Raw genomic sequence first — 16,843 nt, 5'->3', positions numbered from 1 at the left:
GAGTACTTGGGCAGCCAGGCCGCTCCAGGGATGTAGGGCAGGGAAAAGGGCATCACCGCTGCTGCAGCTGCATTGGTGGTAGTGGGCGCCTCTGTGTCCGACATCTTCCTCCCCCCTAGTTAAGCGTGGCCTACCTTCCGACGATCCTCTTCTGTAGGCCGCGGCTCCGCTGCTGCTGCTCTGGACGAGGACCTTGCGTCGCGTCCTGATGACGTCAGCGTCGCTCTCTCTCCCTTCCAGGACCTTGCGCAGCGTCGGTGCGTGGGGCGGAGCTTCGGATCTCGCACGGTTTGGACGTCCACGCCCCTCTTCTTCCCGCGCGGCTTCCTGAAGATGGCGTCCAATGGCGGGAAAACGGCTGAAGACGGCGTGAACCGATGGAAGATGGTGGGAGACGGCTGGAAATGGCGGGAAACGGCTCCGGATGGCGGGAAACCTCTTTTCAGGTAAGTGCAAAGTCTTTTTCAGGCGCGCAATACCCGTTTGTGGCGGGTTGGTTTCAATCCTGCCGACTACGCCAAAGCTGACTTGCCCCCTGGGCCGTGGGGCACTCGGATCCGGGCAATAGGGAAAAGGTGGGAGTAGTAGTGGCAACCCGGTTCCGTGGCTCAGGGTGGTCAGGCCAGTGGTAGTCCGTTATGTGCTGATGATTATGTCCGAGTACGCCACCCGTGGATTGCGGTTATTAGGAACCGCCGCTGCATGCAGACCGCTGGGGCTGATGATGTGTGCAGCTGGGGTAGTGTGACTCCCCACGGGAAGAGTGCGGCCCCAAGGCAGTATAATGGATGGTGGGAGTGATGGTGGTGAGAGTCCCAGTAACGGTAGTGCTGGAGGCGCGAAGGAGCACACAGACAACAGGTTGCAGTCCAGGGTCTTTACTAGAACAGGTAAACTGACCCATAAACAGTCCCGGCTAGGAGGGGACCTGGATGTCTGAGAGCAATTGGGAGATTGGCCCTGGTCAGGGTGAGGGTGTAGGCCTACCGTGCTTTCTGCGCTCCTTCTGACTATCTCCTCCTTATAGGATAACAGCCCACGCTTCTGAGCTCTCCGTGTATTCTCGCCTGTATGACCTGCGACGTGGGTTCCTTTCTGCTCCCAGCCTTGTACGGCTTTGCTGGTCCCTTCTGTTGTGGCAGGGCCTCCAGGCTTCTTAGGCCAAGGAATATACAGTCCCCTGCGGACTGGTTATCTGCTGGAGGATGTGGAATCCTTCCAGCCTCAGACACCAAAGTCTGGTAAATTAAGTCTGCCAAGACAGGCTCACTTCGCCTCTTGTCTCTGGCTTGTGGCTCTCCTACTGCCACACTTCCTCATAGGTGCAATACAACTTTCTGTCCCTGCTCTGCTCTGGGACAAGTCTCAGTCCTGAGACAGGTCATCAAGTTCTCTCTAACCCTGCCCCCAGTACCAGCTTTTATAGGGGCAGCCAGCTCCCCCTACTGGCCTGAGACAGGAGGCATTGCATGCTAATGTTCCCCTGACTAGAGAACCTCCCCCTTGCTCTCAGACACAGCTTTATTTACACTTGTGGCATCCAGGCCAGGGTGACACAGCAGCATGTGCTGGCAGGGAGACGAGCCGAATGGCAGCAGCTGCGGGCAGGGAAACGAGCCGAACAGCAGCAGGTGTGGGAAGGGAGACGAGTCGTACGGCAGCAGTGAGACGAGTCGAACGGTAGCAGGTTTGGGCAGGGAGACGAGCCAAATGGCAGCATGGAGACGAGCCGAATGACATCAGGTGAGGGCAGGGAGACGAGCCGTACGGCAGCAGTGAGACGAGCCGAACGGTAGCAGGTGCGGGCAGGGAGACGAGCCGAATGGCAGCATGGAGATGAGCCGAATGACATCAGGTGTGGGCAGGGAGACAAGCCATACTGCAGCAGGGAGATGAGTTGAATGGCAGCAGGTGAAGGCAGGTAGATGAGCCGAACGGTAGCAGGAGCGGGCAGGGAGACGAGTAGAACAACAGATGGTGTGGGTAGGTAGATGAGCTGAACAGCAGCAGCAGGTGCGGGCAAGGAGACGAGCCGAACAGCAGCAGGTGTGGGAAGGGAGACGAGCCGTACGGCAGCAGTGAGACGAGTCGAACGGTAGCAGGTGCGGGCAGGGAGACGAGCCGAATGGCAGCATGGAGACAAGCCGAATGACATCAGGTGCGGGCAGGGAGACGAGCCGTACGGCAGCAGTGAGACGAACCGAACGGTAGCAGGTGCGGGCAGGGAGACGAGCCGAATGGCAGCATGGAGATGAGCCGAATGACATCAGGTGTGGGCAGGGAGACGAGCCATACTGCAGCAGGGAGACGAGTTGAACGGCAGCAGGTGAAGGCAGGGAGATGAGCTGAACGGTAGCAGGTGCGGGCAGGGAGACGAGCCGAATGGCAGCAGGTGTGGGCATGGACACGAGCCGAACGGCAGAAGGTGCAGGAAGGGAGACAAACCGAATGCAGGGAGACAAGTAGAACGACAGATGGTGTGGGTAGGTAGATGAGCTGAACAGCAGCAGGTGCGGGCAAGGAGACGAGCCGAACGGCAGCAGGTTCGAGCAGGGAGACGAGCCGAACGGCAGCAGGTAAGGGCAGGGAGACAAGCCGATTGGTAGCAGGAGCGGGCAGAGAGACGAGCCAAATGGCAGCAGGTGTGGGCAGGGAGATGAGCCGAATGTCTGCAGGTGTGGGCTGGGAGACGAGCCAAACGGCAGAAGGTGCAGGAAGGGAGACAAAACGAATGGCAGCAGGTGCGGGCAGGGAGACGACTTGCACAGAAGTTGAAGGCAGGGAGACGAGCCGAATGGTAGCAGGTGCGGGCAGGGAGATGAGCTGAACAGCAGCAGGTGTGGGATGGGAGACGAGCCGAATGGCAGAAGGTGCAGGAAGGGAGACGAATAGAATGGCAGCAGATGCGGGCAGGGAGGCGAGACAAACGACAGAAGGTGCAGGAAGGGAGAGAAACCGAACGGCAGCAGGTGTCGGCTGGGAGATGAGCCGAATGGCTGAACCTGCAGGAAGGGAGACGAATCGAATGTTAGCAGAAGCGGGCAGGGAGACGACTTGAACCACAGCAGGTGAAGGCAGGGAGACAAGCCGAACGGTAGCAAGTGCGGGCAGGGAGACGAGCTGAACGGCAGCAGGTGTGGGCAGGGAGAAGAGCCAAACGGCAGCAGGTGTGGACTGGGAGAAGAGATGAACAGCAGACGGTGCAGGAAGGGAGACGAATCGAATGGCAGCAGGTGCGGGCAAGGAGGCGAGACAAATGGCAGCAAGGAGAAGATCCGAACGGCAGCAGGTGCGGTCAGGGAGACAAGCCGAACGACAGCAGGTGCAGTCAGGGAGACGAGCCGAACACCAGCAGGTGCGGACAGGGAGACGAACCGTATGGCAGCATGTGCGGGCAGGGAGACGAGAGGAATGGCAGCAGGTGTGGGCTGGGAGACAAGCCGAATGGCAGAAGGTGCAGGCAGGGAGATGAGCCGAACAGCAGCTGTTGCGGGCAGGTATACGAGCCAAATGGCAGAAGGGACACGAGCCGAACAGCAGCAAGTGCGGGCAGGAAGACGAGCCGAATGACGACAGAAGGTGCAGACAGGGAGACCAGCCGAATGACAGAAGGTGCGGGCAGGGCGATGATCCGAACAGCAGCAGGTGCGGGCAGAAAGACGAGACAAACAACAGCAGAGAGAGGCAGGGAGACGAGAGAAATGGCAGTAGGAGCGGGCAGGTAGACGAGCCGAATGACAGAAGGTTCGGGCAAGGAGACGAGCCGAACGGCAGTAAGTGCGGGCAGGGAGACGAGCCGAACGACAGCAAGGAGACGAGCCGAATGGCAGCAGGTGCGGCCAGTGACACGAGATGAACAACAGCAGGTGCGAGCAGGGAAATGATTTGAATGGCAGCTGGGAGACGAGCCGAATGGCAGCAGATGCAGGCAGAGAGACAAGCCGAAGTGCGGCAGGGAGACAAGCTGATCGGCAGCAGGTGCGGACACGGAGACGATCCGAACGGCAGCAGGGAAACGAGACAAATAGCAACAAGGAGAGACTAGCCAATCAGCAGCAAGTGTGGGCAGGGAGACGAGCCAAACGCCAGCAGGTACGGACAGGGAGACGAACCGTATGGCAGCATGTGCGGGCAGGGAGACGAGAGTATTGGCAGCAGGTGTGGGCTGGGAGACCAGCCGAACGGCAGAAGGTGTTGGCAAGGAGACGAGCCGAACAGCAGCAGGTGCGGGCAGGGAGATGTGCCGAACAGCAGCAGGGAGACGAGCCGAACAACAGCAAGTGCGGGCAGGAAGACGAGCCGAATGACAGAAGGTGCAGACAGGGAGACAAGCCGAATGGCAGTAGGTGTGGGCAGGGAGACGAGCCGAGCGGCACTATGTGTGGTCAGGGAGACGAGACGAGCGGCACTATGTGTGGGCAGGGAGACGAGCCGAACGACAGAAGGTGCGGGCAGGGAGATGATCCGAACAGCAGTAGGTGCGGGCAGAGAGACGAGACAAACAACAGCAGAGAGAGGCAGGGAGACGAGAAAAATGGCAGTAGGAGCGAGCAGGTAGACGAGCCGAATGACAGAAGGTGCGGACAAGGAGACGCGAACGACAGCAAGGAGACGAGCCGAATGGCAGCAGGTGCGGCTAGTGACACGAGACGAACAATAGCAAGGTGCGAACATGGAAACGATTCGAATGGGAGCTGGGAGACGAGCCGAACGGAAGCAGATGCAGGCAGAGAGACAAGCCGAAGTGCGGCAGGGAGACAAGCCGATCGGCAGCAGGTGAGGGCACGGAGACGATCCGAACGGCAGCAGGGAAACAAGATGAACAGCAACAAGGAGAGACAAGGCAGAGAGACAAGCCAAAGTGCGGCAGGGAGACAAGCCGATTGGCAGCAGGTGTGGGCAAGGAGACAATCCGAACGGCAGCAGGGAGAACAGCTGAACAGCAGCAATTGCGGGCAGGGAGACCAGTCGAATGACAGATGGTGCGGGTAGGGAGATGAGCTGAACAGCAGCAGGTGGGACAGGGAGACGAGACGAATGGCAGCAGGGACACGAGCCAAACGGCAACAGGTTCGGGCAGGGAGACAAGCCGAATGGCAGCAGGTGCGGGCAGGGAGACGAAACGAATGGCAGCAGGGAGACGAGCCGAACGGCAGCAGGTAGACGAGCCGAACGGCAGCAGGTGTGGGCATGGAGACGAGCCGAACGACAGAAGGTGCGGGCAGGGAGACGAGCCAAATGGCAGTCGGTGCAAGCAGGGAGACGAGCCGAATGGCAGCAGGTGCGGGCAGGGAGAGGAGCCGAACGGTAGCAGGGAAACCAGCCGAACAGCAGCAGGTGCAGGCAGAAAGCCGAACCAAATAGCAGCAGGGAGACAATCCTATTGGCAGCAGGTGCGGGCAGGGAGAAGAGCCGAAAGGCAGCAGGGAGACAAGCCGAACGGCAGCTGGTGAGGACAGGGAGATGAGCCGAATGGCAGCAGGTGTGGGCAGAGAGACAAGCCAAACAGCAGCAGGGAGACGAGCCAAACGGCAGCAGGTGCAGGCAGCAAGACGAGCTGAACGGCAGCAGGTGCAGGCAGGGAGACGAGCCAGACGACAGCAGGGAGACGATCCAAACGGCAGCAGGTTCAGGCAGGGAGACGAGCCGAATGGCAGCAGGTGCGGGCAGGGAGACGAGACGAATGGCAGCAGGGAGACAAGTCGAACGGCAGCAGATGCAGGCATGGAGACGAGCCGAACGACAGAAGGTGCGGGCAGGGAGACGAGCCGAATGGCAGTAGGTGCAAGCAGGGAGACGAGCCGAACGGCAGCAGGTGCGGGCAGGGAGAGGAGCCGAACGGCAGCAGGGAAACCAGCCGAAGAGCAGCAGGTGCAGGCAGAAAGCCGAACCAAACGGCAGCAGGGAGACAATCCAATTGGCAGCAGGTGCGGGCAGGGAGAAGAGCCGAAAGTCAGCAGGGAGACGAGCCAAACAGCAGCTGGTGAGGACAGGGAGATGAGCCGAACGGCAGCAGGTGGCTGTAGGTGTGGGCAGAGAGACAAGCCAAACAGCAGCAGGGAGACGAGCCAAACGGCAGCAGGTGCAGGCAGGAAGACGAGCTGCACGGCAGCAGGTGCAGGCAGGGAGACGAGCCGGACGACAGCAAGGAGACGATCCAAACGGCAGCACATGCGGGCATGGAGATGAGCCGAATGGCAGCAGGGAGACTGATCCAAACGGCAGCAAGGAGACGAGCGCCCGCACTTTCTGCCATTCGGCTTGTCTCCCTGCCCTTACTGCTGCCATTCGGCTCATCTCCCTGCTTGCATGAGCCGAACGACAGATGGTGCAGGCAGGGAGATGAGCTGAACAGCAGCAGGTGCGGGCAGAGAGATGAGCCGAATGGCAGCAAGTGCGGGCAAAGAGACAAGCCGAAAGGCAGCAAGTGCAGGCAGGGAGACGAGTTGAACAGTAGCAGGTGCAGGCAGGGAGATGAGCAGAATGGCAGCAGGTGCAGGAAGGGAGATGAGCTGATTGGCAGCAGGTGTGGGTAGGGAGACGAGACGAACAGCAGCAGGGAAACGAACCGAATGGCAACAGGTTCGGGCAGGGAGACAGCCGAAGGGTAGCTTGTGCGGGCAGGGAGACAAGCCAAACGGCAGCAGGGAGATGAGCCGAACGGCAGCAGGTGCGGGCAGGGAGACGAGCAGATTGGCAGTAGGTGCGGGCAGAGAGACGAGCCGAACGGCAGCAAGTGCGGGCAGGGAGACAAGCCAAACGGTAGCAGGGAGATGAGCCGAACGGCAGCAGGTGAGGGCAGGGAGACGAGCAGATTGGCAGTAGGTGTGGGCAGTGAGATGAGCTGAACGGTAGCAAGTGCGGGCAGGGAGAAGAGCTGAACGGCAGCAGGTGTAGGTAGGCAGACGAGCCGAACGGCACCAGGCAGACGAGCCGAACGGCACCAGGCAGACGAGCCGAACGGCATCAGGGAGACGAGACGATCGGCAGCAGGTGTGGGCAGGGAGACAGGCTGAATGGAAGCTGGGAGACGAGCTGAACGGCATCAGGGAGACGAAATGATCGGCAGCAGGTGCAGGCAGGGAGACAGGCCGAATGGCAGCAGGCAGACGAGCCGAACGGCATCGGGGAGACGAGACGATCGGCACCAGGTGCAGGCAGGCAGACGAGCTGAATGGCATCAGGGAGACGAGAAGATCGGCAGCAGGTGTGGGCAGGGAGACTGAGCCGAACGGCAGCAAGGAGACGAGCGCCCGCACTTTCTGCCATTCGGCTTGTCTCCCTGCCCTTACCTGCTGCCATTCGGCTCATCTCCCTGCCCGCATGAGCCGAACGACAGATGGTGCAGGCAGGGAGATGAGCTGAACAGCAGCAGGTGCGGGCAGAGAGATGAGCCGAATGGCAGCAAGTGCGGGCAAAGAGACAAGCCGAAAGGCAGCAAGTGCAGGCAGGGAGACGAGTTGAACAGTAGCAGGTGCAGGCAGGGAGACGAGCAGAACGGCAACAGGTGCAGGAAGGGAGATGAGCTGATTGGCAGCAGGTGTGGATAGGGAGACGAGACGAACGGCAGCAGGGAGACGAGCTGAATGGCAACAGGTTCGGGCAGGGAGACAAGCCGAAGGGTAGCTGGTGCAGGCAGGGAGACAAGCCAAACGGCAGCAGGGAGATGAGCCGAACGGCAGCAGGTGCGGGCAGGGAGACAAGCCAAACGGCAGCAGGGAGATGAGCCGAACGGCAGCAGGTGCGGGCAGGGAGACGAGCAGATTGGCAGTAGGTGCGGGCAGAGAGATGAGCCGAACAGCAGCAAGTGCGGGCAGGGAGACAAGCCAAACGGCAGCAGGGAGATGAGCCGAACGGCAGCAGGTGCGGGCAGGGAGACGAGCAGATTGGCAGTAGGTGCGGGCAGTGAGATGAGCTGAACGGCAGCAAGTGCGGGCAGGGAGACGAGCTGAACGGCAGCAGGTGTAGGTAGGCAGACGAGCCGAACGGCACCAGGCAGACGAGCCGAACGGCATCAGGGAGACGAGACGATCGGCAGCAGGTGTGGGCAGTGAGACAGGCTCAATGGAAGCTGGGAGACGAGCTGAACGGCATCAGGGAGACGAGATGATCGGCAGCAGGTGCAGGCAGGGAGACAGGCCGAATGGCAGCAGGCAGACGAGCCGAACAGCATCAGGGAGACGAGACGATTGGCAGCAGGTGCAGGCAGGCAGACGAGCTGAACGGCATCAGGGAGACGAGACGATCGGCAGCAGGTGGGGGCAGGGAGACGAGCCGAACGGCATCAGGGTGATGAGACTCTCAGCTGCAGGTGCGGGCAGGGAGACAAGCCGAATGGCAGCTGGGAGACAAGCAGAACGGCAGCAGGTGCGGGTGTAAAGGGGGACAGGGCGGCAGTCGGTGGTGAGAGGCATGTCAGTTTCAGTGATTAAATTCTCACCCTGGCTCGCTACAGAAAAAGGGGACTCTGAGAATCCCTGGGTGTTGTGGTGTCTCCGTGGAGGATACCTACATATTCACTTCTGTCTCGCCGTCCCGGATGTTGAGTCTTTTAGCCTTCAGAAGGAGAAAACCAGACCAGCTTAAAAACTTCTTTACTTGCAGCCACAGTCACACACAGGGAGTAACAAGTAATACAGTCTCTTTGTGATCTCTTCACATACAGTGGCACTTTACCAGTGACGAAAGTCACAGATACCAATTTGGATATGAAGATTAACGCCGAATGCGCCAGCTCTCTGGGTAACTCCATTCTCTGTCCCACTGCCTGACCTGCTTGGATCCACCTCCCTGATGAGGCTGTCCTGTCTTGGCAGGTAAGGTGAAGTTCCCACATTGACCTCTCCGTGTACATCTGTTCTTGTCCCGCTGCCTAGACTGTTCGGATTCACCTTTCAGATAAGGTTGTCCAAAAACTCCCAGAATGTGACACACACACACCCTTCTCCTGTACTTTCTCCTGTGTCCTCCTGACACATCTCCACTAGTCACTGTTCCTCACTCAACTGAACTGTCTGCAATGAGGAAGTCCCTTAGTTGTGCACTGAACCTGCTCCTCCCACACTGAAGCAGCCTCTAAACTCCTTAACTCTTTCCTAACTTATAACCACATACTCTGTGTGCTACAGTGCCCACCTCTTCACTACTTCTTCTATCAATCTAATAGTCTACCCGCACCAACCTATATTGAACCTATAAGTAACCCATCAGACATTAGATCTTATGAATGCTCATATATAAACATAGAACACAGCATTATGTGCATTAAGAGGGAAAAGGCGCATGACCGTCCTGGTCATCCTCTTACACGGGCAAGGAGACAGGCAGATTGGCAGTAGGTGAGAGCAGAGAGACTAGCTGAACAGCAGCAAGTGCAGGCAGGGAGACGACTTGAACGATAGCAGCTGCAGGCAGGGAGACGAGCTGAACAGCAGCAGGGAGACAAGCCGAACAGCAGCAGGTGCGAGCGCGGAGACGAGCTGAACGGCAGCAGGTAGATGAGTAAAATGGCAGCAGGTGCAGGCAGGGAGACAAGCCGAACAGCAGCAAGGAAATGAGCCAAATGACAGCAGATACGGGCAGGGAGACGAGCTGAACGGCAGCAGGTGCAGGCAGGGAGACGAGCCGGATGACAGCAGGGAGATGATCCGTACGGCAGCAGGGAGACGAGCGCCCGCTCCTTGTGCCATTTGGCTCGTCTCCCTGTGTGCACCTGCAGCCATTCGGCTCATCTCCCTGCCAACACTTGCTGCCGTTCGGCTCTTCTCCCTGCTGCTGTTCGGCTCGTCTCCCTGCCTGTACCTGCAGCAGTTTGGCTCGTCTGCCTGCTGCCGTTCGGCTCTTATCCCTGCCCGCACCTGATGCTGTTCGGCAGGTGAGACAAGCCGAATAGCAGTAGGTGCGGGCAGGGAGACGAGCCAAACGGCAGCAGGGAGACGAGCCGAATGGCAGCAGGTGCGGACAGTGACACAAGACTAATATCAGCAGGGGCAGGCAAGGAGATGGGTTGAAAGCCAACAGGGAGAAAAGCTGAATGGCAGCAGGTGCAGGCAGAGAGACAAGCTGAATGGCAGCAGAGAGACAAGCTGATTGGCAGCAGGTGCGAGCAGGGAGACAATCTGAACGGCAGCAGAGAGACGAGCAGAACGGCAGCAATTGCGGGCAGGGAGACGAGCCAAACGGCAGCAGGTGCGGGCAGGGAGACAATCCGAACAGCAGCAGGTGCAGGAAGGGAGACGAGCCGATTGGCAGCAGGTGTGGGCAGGGAGACAATCTGAACGGCAGCAGAGAGACGAGCAGAACGGCAGCAATTGCGGGCAGGGAGACGAGCCAAACGGCAGCAGGTGCGGGCAGGGAGACAATCCGAACAGCAGCAGGTGCAGGAAGGGAGACGAGCCGATTGGCAGCAGGTGTGGGCAGGGAGATGAGACAAATGGCAGCAGGGAGATGAGCCGAATGGCAACAGGTCCAGGCAGGGAGAGGAGCCGAATGGCAGCAAGGAGACGAGCCGAACGGCAGCAGCTGCGGGCAGGGAGACAAGCCGAACGGCAGCAGGTTCGGGCAAGAAGACGAGCCGAACGGCATCAGGGAGATGACACGATCGGCAGCAGGTGTGGGCAGGGAGACGAGCCGAATGGCAGAAAGTGCGGGCAGGGAGATAAGCTGAACGGCAGCAGGTGCGGACAGAGAGACAAGCCGATAGGCAGAAGGAAGACAAGCCGATCGGCAGCAGGTGTTCGCAGGGAGACGAGCCGAATGGCAGCAGGGAAACAAAACAAATGGCAGCAGGTGCGGACAGAGAGAAGAGCCGAAAGGCAGCAGATAGATGAGCCAAACGGCCGCAGGTGCAGGCAGAGAGACAAGCCGAACGGCAGCAGAGAGACAAGCCAAATGGCAGCAGATGCAGGCAGGGAGATTATCTGAATGGCAGCAGGGGAAGTCAGGGAGACGAGGCGAATGTCAGCAGGGAGACGAAACAAATGGCAGCAGGTGCGGACAGAGAGAAGAGCCGAAAGGCAGCAGGTAGATGAGCCAAACGGCCGCAGGTGCAGGCAGAGAGACAAGCCGAACGGCAGCCGAGAGACGAGCCAAACGGCAGCAGATGCAGGCAGGGAGATTATCTGAATGGCAGCAGGGGAAGGCAGGGAGACGATCCGAATGGCAGCAGGTGGGAGACGAGCGCCCGCACCTTCTGTTGTTCGGCTCGTCTCACTGCTTTTACCTGCTGCCATTCGGCTGGTAAGGGAGATGAGCTGAACAGCAGCAGGTACGGGCAGGGAGACAAGCCAAATGGCAGCAGGTGCAGGAAGGGAGACGAGCCAATTGGCAGCAGGTGTGGGCAGGAAGATGAGACAAACGGCAGTAGGGAGACGAGCCGAATGGCAACAGGTTCAGGCAGGGAGAGGAGCCGAATGGCAGCAAGGAGACAAGCCAAAAGGCAGCAGGTGCGGGCAGGGAGACAAGCCAAATGGCATCAGGGAGACGATACAATCGGCAGCAGGTGCGGGCAGGGAGATGAGCCGAATGGCAGCTGGGAGACAAGTAGAAGGGCAGCAGGTGTCAAACGGTAGCAGGTACAGGCAGGGAGACAATTCGAACAGCAGAAGGTGAAGGAAGTGAGATGAGCCGATTGGCAGCAGTTGCGGGCAGGGAGACGAGCCGAACGGTAGCAGGTGCGGGCAGTGAGACGAGCCAAACGGCAGCATGCGCGGGCAGGGAAACGAGCCGAACGTCAGAAGGTGCAGGAAAGGAGACGAGCCAAATGGCAGCAGTTACGGTCAGGGAGACGAGACGAATGACAGCAGGGAGACAAGCCGAACGGCAACAGAGAGACGAGCCGAACGGCAGCAAGTGCGGGTAGGGAGACGACTTGAACGGCAGCGATGGAGGATGAGTATAAAAGAGGAGAAGAGGCTGAATCTGCTGCACTTAGAGCGAGCGTCACCCATCAGCACCATGACACAGTGCCTTAATATTGTCCTTGTCCTCACATTAGTCACCAGCCCGGCTCAGGCCGATAACTGCAGGTTACCTGCACAGGAGAACTTTCAGGAGCTTCACCAGACGTATAAGAAAATGGTTAGTTCTAAGTCATCGTCCGTCCATGGAACGATAAAAAAGGAGGAAATTCAGCTCAAGTGAATGAAACACTCAGGAGAAATTCTAATAATGAAGACTAGAGAATATAAAATAATGAAAAACCCTCATATATCTGAGCTGATTAAGATATAAAAGTCTGATCATGGGTATAATAAGGAGAAAAATGTAGAAACTTCACCTGAAAAGAAGAAATATAGCTAAAAAAATTATGCAAATACCAATATAAAAACCACATATAGTAACATTCATATATGACAGTGACAACAAAGGCAGAAACATCATTAAAATGAGCAAATAGAACAATAAATATTCACAATAAGTTAATAAAAAAGTAAATTCCTATAATCTCCATCCAGGCTGTAAATGTTCCTGTATTTTGTGATTTCAGAGCTCTGCCGGGATGTTCCCTCCGCATATTGTATGTGACGCGCCCCCTTGGCCGTATGTGTAGGGGGATACCCGGAGCTGGGTCTCTCTGTGTCGTGCTTGGGGTTGTAGTCTCCGTGGCGGCGACCCGGTCCCGTGGCTCAGGGTGGTCAAACTAGTGGCGGATCTGTTTACTTGGATTTTAATGTTGAAATGTCCGACTACGCCACCCGTGGATTGCGGTCACTGAGAACCGCCGCTGCGGGCAGACCGCTGAGGCTGATGTTGTGTGCACAGCAGGGGGTAGTATAACTCCCCACTGGAGGAGTATAGCCTCAGGGCAGTGAGTGCAGATGGTGGGGGTGATGGTGCGCGGGAGCAGCAGTAATGACTCAGAGTCCAGTGATGCAGTCCAGGGTCTTTACTCACAGTTTTACACTCCAAGCCACTTCTGCAGGTGATGGCTGCCCACGTCCTGATGTGCTCACCGGGTGAGGGGCTCGGCCAACTCCCAGGTACCTTTGGAATGCTTTTCAGGACCCCCTTCGTGTGTCCTTTCTCTGGCCTGTCGTACCCCACAATTGACCACGTTTCTGTCCAGCTGCCTCGGGCCTTGGCGGGCAAACGTATGTTCCGTTTCCCTGGGTCCTATATGGTGCCTTCCTAACGGGTGCAGTGAGGGGCCGTAACAAGTGCAATGCCACGGCCTCCGGTTACTAGCTGAGAGTAGTTGCTCTCCTCCACTAGATGAGGGATCCGGTTCCCTTTCTTGGCCTGACCCCCCTACTCTGGTAGCGGTGGGCGTGCGGTGGCGGCTGGCCGGTCCACACCCCTGGAGTCCCTTCACTCCACTCCTGGAGCCTCCTCCGTTCCCCTCCTCTCCTCTCTTCTCCTCCAGGCTCAGGCCTTAACACTTGGCCTGCCTGCGGAGCAGAGCCCATGCAGAGCCTCTGCTCCCTGCCTCCTTCTCTCTCTTCTCCCTCCGACTGTACTGAACTCTGATCTAAGATGGTGCCCACCTTATATATCTTCTAATCAGTGAACCCAGGATCTACTCTCCGCACCCACACACTACCGGGTTCCCTCTTTCTAGGTGTTCCCTCCCCCTCTCCAGCCAGGGACAGGGACAGTTGTGCTCACTCTTGGGAGCATTGTTGCCCTGCCCCCCGGAAATGCGGTGTAGTGTATGTGGGTGATAAGGTCCTGAGCCACATGCCATCCTTACCTGGAAGTGAGATATCACACCTCTGGGTGAGATGCAATACCTCTGTAGCAACCCAACCCTCGGGGCGCTACATATGCAGCACCAATGCCTCTTCCCATGATACGACCATTGATACATTGTTTGGTCACATCTCCAAGGTTTGTCGCTTTCCTTCTTGTTACATCTGGAGATTGGATCGTCCGTTGTGTTTTCCCGGGTGGAAACATTTCTCTTCTCTTCCAGGTGAGACGAGCCGCTGTCCTCATCCAGGACGTTCTCATTCAAATGCTTCTGTAGCACCCTGAGGATTCGGCTGCTACAGGGGTATTGCACCTCAATCTAGAGGTGTGATATTCCACTCCCGGGTAAGGATGGAGTGTGGACCTGAGCTCGGTAGGCTGCATGCACTACACACATCCCATTTCCGAGGAGCAGACCGACGGTACTCCCACTTAGAAATGTGCAGGTACGACCGAGTCTGTTCCTGGCTGGAGTGGGAGGGGGGTGGTACATCCCAAGTAGTGTAGGGGCAGATAGGGGGAGCAGCCTGGGTAAAGATAGGAGCTCATTGGGTGCTGGTCGCCTGAGCTCACACATAGAGGGTGTATATAAGGTGGGCACCATCAGAGATCAGGGTCAGTCTGTCAGAGCAGAGCAGAGGAAGAGGAACAGAGAAGTCCCAGAGAGAGAGAGAGAGGAGAAAGGAAAGACCCAGAGGGGGAAGCAGAAGAGAGGACTCTAAGACCCCAAATCCAATCCACGGGTGAAGAGTCGGCATTAGGGTACCGGAACCCAAGCTGGTGGGGGCAAAAACACACCCCAGCCAGAGAACGGAGGCCGTGGGCAGCGTCTGCCACGGCCACCCACCACATCCACCACGAAGGCATACCACGTGGAGGGTCAGGGAACCCAAGGCCAAGGGTCACCCAACAGAAGGCCCGAGGGAGCTGGACCTGGGTGGATCAATAGTGGGGACGGCCAGAGAAAGGACAGAAGGAGAGCTCAGGGTCACGCTCCGGACTCGCTTGGGGGTTGGCTGGATCCAGGACCTGGTGGACGCAGCACGGCTCGGGAGGTCACTTGAAGCTGGAGTGACCGGAACATCAGCAGTGAGTAAATACCCTAAACTGCACAACCCGACTCTGTCTTCCTTTAACACCTATGCTGCACCACCACAACCCCCATCCTCTGCACCTGACCCCCTGAGGCTATACCCCACCCGTTGGGGGTTATACCATCAAACGCTGCACCTACACCATCAGCCTCAGCGGACCCTGCTGCAGCGGCGGCCATAGTGACCGCATTACAACGGGTGGCGTAGTCGACAATAAAGAACTTATAACATCTGTAGGACTGCCACATACAACTGAGTTTGACACCCTGGGCACGGACCGGGTCACAGCCACTCGGAAGACTACAACCCCCATCTGATCCGGCTCCGGATATTCCCACTAACGAATATGGCCCAGGGGGCGCGTCACTTCTGTTTCTGGATGAATATTGTCATGAGCTCTGGTGTGAAGAACAAGAATGGAGGATGATGAAGGAAAAACTGCAAAGTCTGATTGAGTTCTCATCTCCTTGTGAGGGAAAGACCCATAGGAAGAGTCAGCGGATAATCGCCACTTACTTCGCTGGAATGCGGTCCCTGCTGAGAAATGAGGTAAAATGTCTGTAGATGATGACGAGCCCCATCATGTTCTCACCTCCATAGGGAGCACTTACTTATTTTCTGCCCTTTTTAGAATGATGACATCTGCGCTCTAATAATGGTGGATGTAATGATGAAGAAACTTCTACACTGGATGTCCCGACTCTCCAGCCGCATGTGACTGTTATGTGGGTCCAGGAGCTTCACGAGACGTCCGGGGAGATGATGACTTATAGATCTGCAGAGATACAAAGAGAGGAACCGAACCCCGAGAATCGCAGACTGGACATCGAAGAGCTCGCAATAAATTATAAAGCAATTGGACTTTACATCCCAGAATTTTATTTTCATGTAACTGAGATTAATAAAAATGTGAAAACAAAAAAGATTTTATAGTTTTTATTTATTTTATTTAGTATTTGTAAAAATCATTGTGATAAGATCAAGATGTTCACCCATTTTTATAGGACGGCAGAGACCCCAAATATTTGCGGCCCATGCTGTCCTGTTTGTATCCTCTTTTGCTTCCTCTCCTGCCCAGGAGATGTGTTATGATCAGACCATGTCCCTGTACAGTCAGACACGGCCATTACACAGTACACAGCAGGGCACATTTGTAAGATTATCTCCGCACAGAGTCATTTTTATTTAAAACATAATATTGTGGAAATTATTAATATTCAAAAAATTATTGATCAAAATGAACTTTATTCATAGGACAACTCCTTTAAGTTTCAGAATTAGGGAGATTTCTCTTTTTTAAAAAAAATTGTGTGTCTCAAAACACAGAAATCGCACTTTCATTTATAAACAGAAACAAGCCTTGGACTCAGAATTTCGATTTAGCTGCAACATTTATTATGAATGGTTTAATACTTATCCTGCTTATTGGCACTGTGTGATATAAAAAAGCAGCTATTAAGGTGCGGATGCTGTAGGATATCCCAGATGTATAATTCACAGTCACACACTGAGTGGTGATGATGAGACGCTACAACAGATCGCTGTATATTCCCTGAATCTTGAATTTCATTTCATAGACTGAGACCCTCAGTCCCAGATTCAATTCCGTACGTCAGCACTGAAGTAGTACATCACAATCACATTACACCTTTCCTATCCCTATGCTGTGTGCTGTAAGCTCCTATCCCTACACAGCAGAGGCTTGAAATGCCTTTCCTTGCCTGGACCTGATATTTTATACTGTTTATGTAAGATATGAGGCAAATTCAATTCACCTTCAACCAATTTTCTAATCTCCAATTAATCACTGATTGTAGATTGTTTTCTATGTGTTTGTTCTTGTATCGAGACCCAAAACATTTATAATTTTCTGTCTTTGGAGCCGAGTGAGGGCTTCTCTGTGGGTTCAGCTTTTGTTTTTTCTATCTCTTTGGCTTATACATGACTTTTTAATCACTTTTTCTTTATATAAACATAAACTGCATTATATTCTCCAGTACAGGACAAACAATGTGCAATCTTATATGTGCACTGTGATACAAAATATGTTTTATTTTAAT

General features: G+C 56.1%; 1 long non-coding RNA gene across 3 annotated transcripts; it reads left to right on the top strand.

Annotated features, from left to right (window-relative positions):
* The first annotated feature begins 1,454 nt into the window (after positions 1-1,454).
* Positions 1,455-15,706, top strand: LOC141253085 (uncharacterized). Of its 3 annotated transcripts, none has more exons than XR_012314223.1 (4): positions 1,455-1,631; positions 8,666-8,816; positions 12,488-15,332; positions 15,415-15,706. It is a non-coding gene; the product is annotated as an uncharacterized lncRNA (long non-coding RNA). The 3 variants fall into 3 exon arrangements; XR_012314224.1 differs by lacking the exon at positions 1,455-1,631 and adding an exon at positions 7,770-7,863; XR_012314222.1 differs by lacking the exon at positions 1,455-1,631 and adding an exon at positions 8,278-8,367.
* Positions 15,707-16,843: the final 1,137 nt, after the last annotated feature.

The sequence above is a fragment of the Phyllobates terribilis genome, unplaced genomic scaffold (assembly GCF_046119375.1).
Source record: "Phyllobates terribilis strain yellow unplaced genomic scaffold, ASM4611937v1 Scaffold_2__4_contigs__length_985480577, whole genome shotgun sequence".
NCBI classification, from domain to species: domain Eukaryota; kingdom Metazoa; phylum Chordata; class Amphibia; order Anura; family Dendrobatidae; genus Phyllobates; species Phyllobates terribilis.
This window is presented reverse-complemented; position numbering and strand designations above follow the sequence as displayed.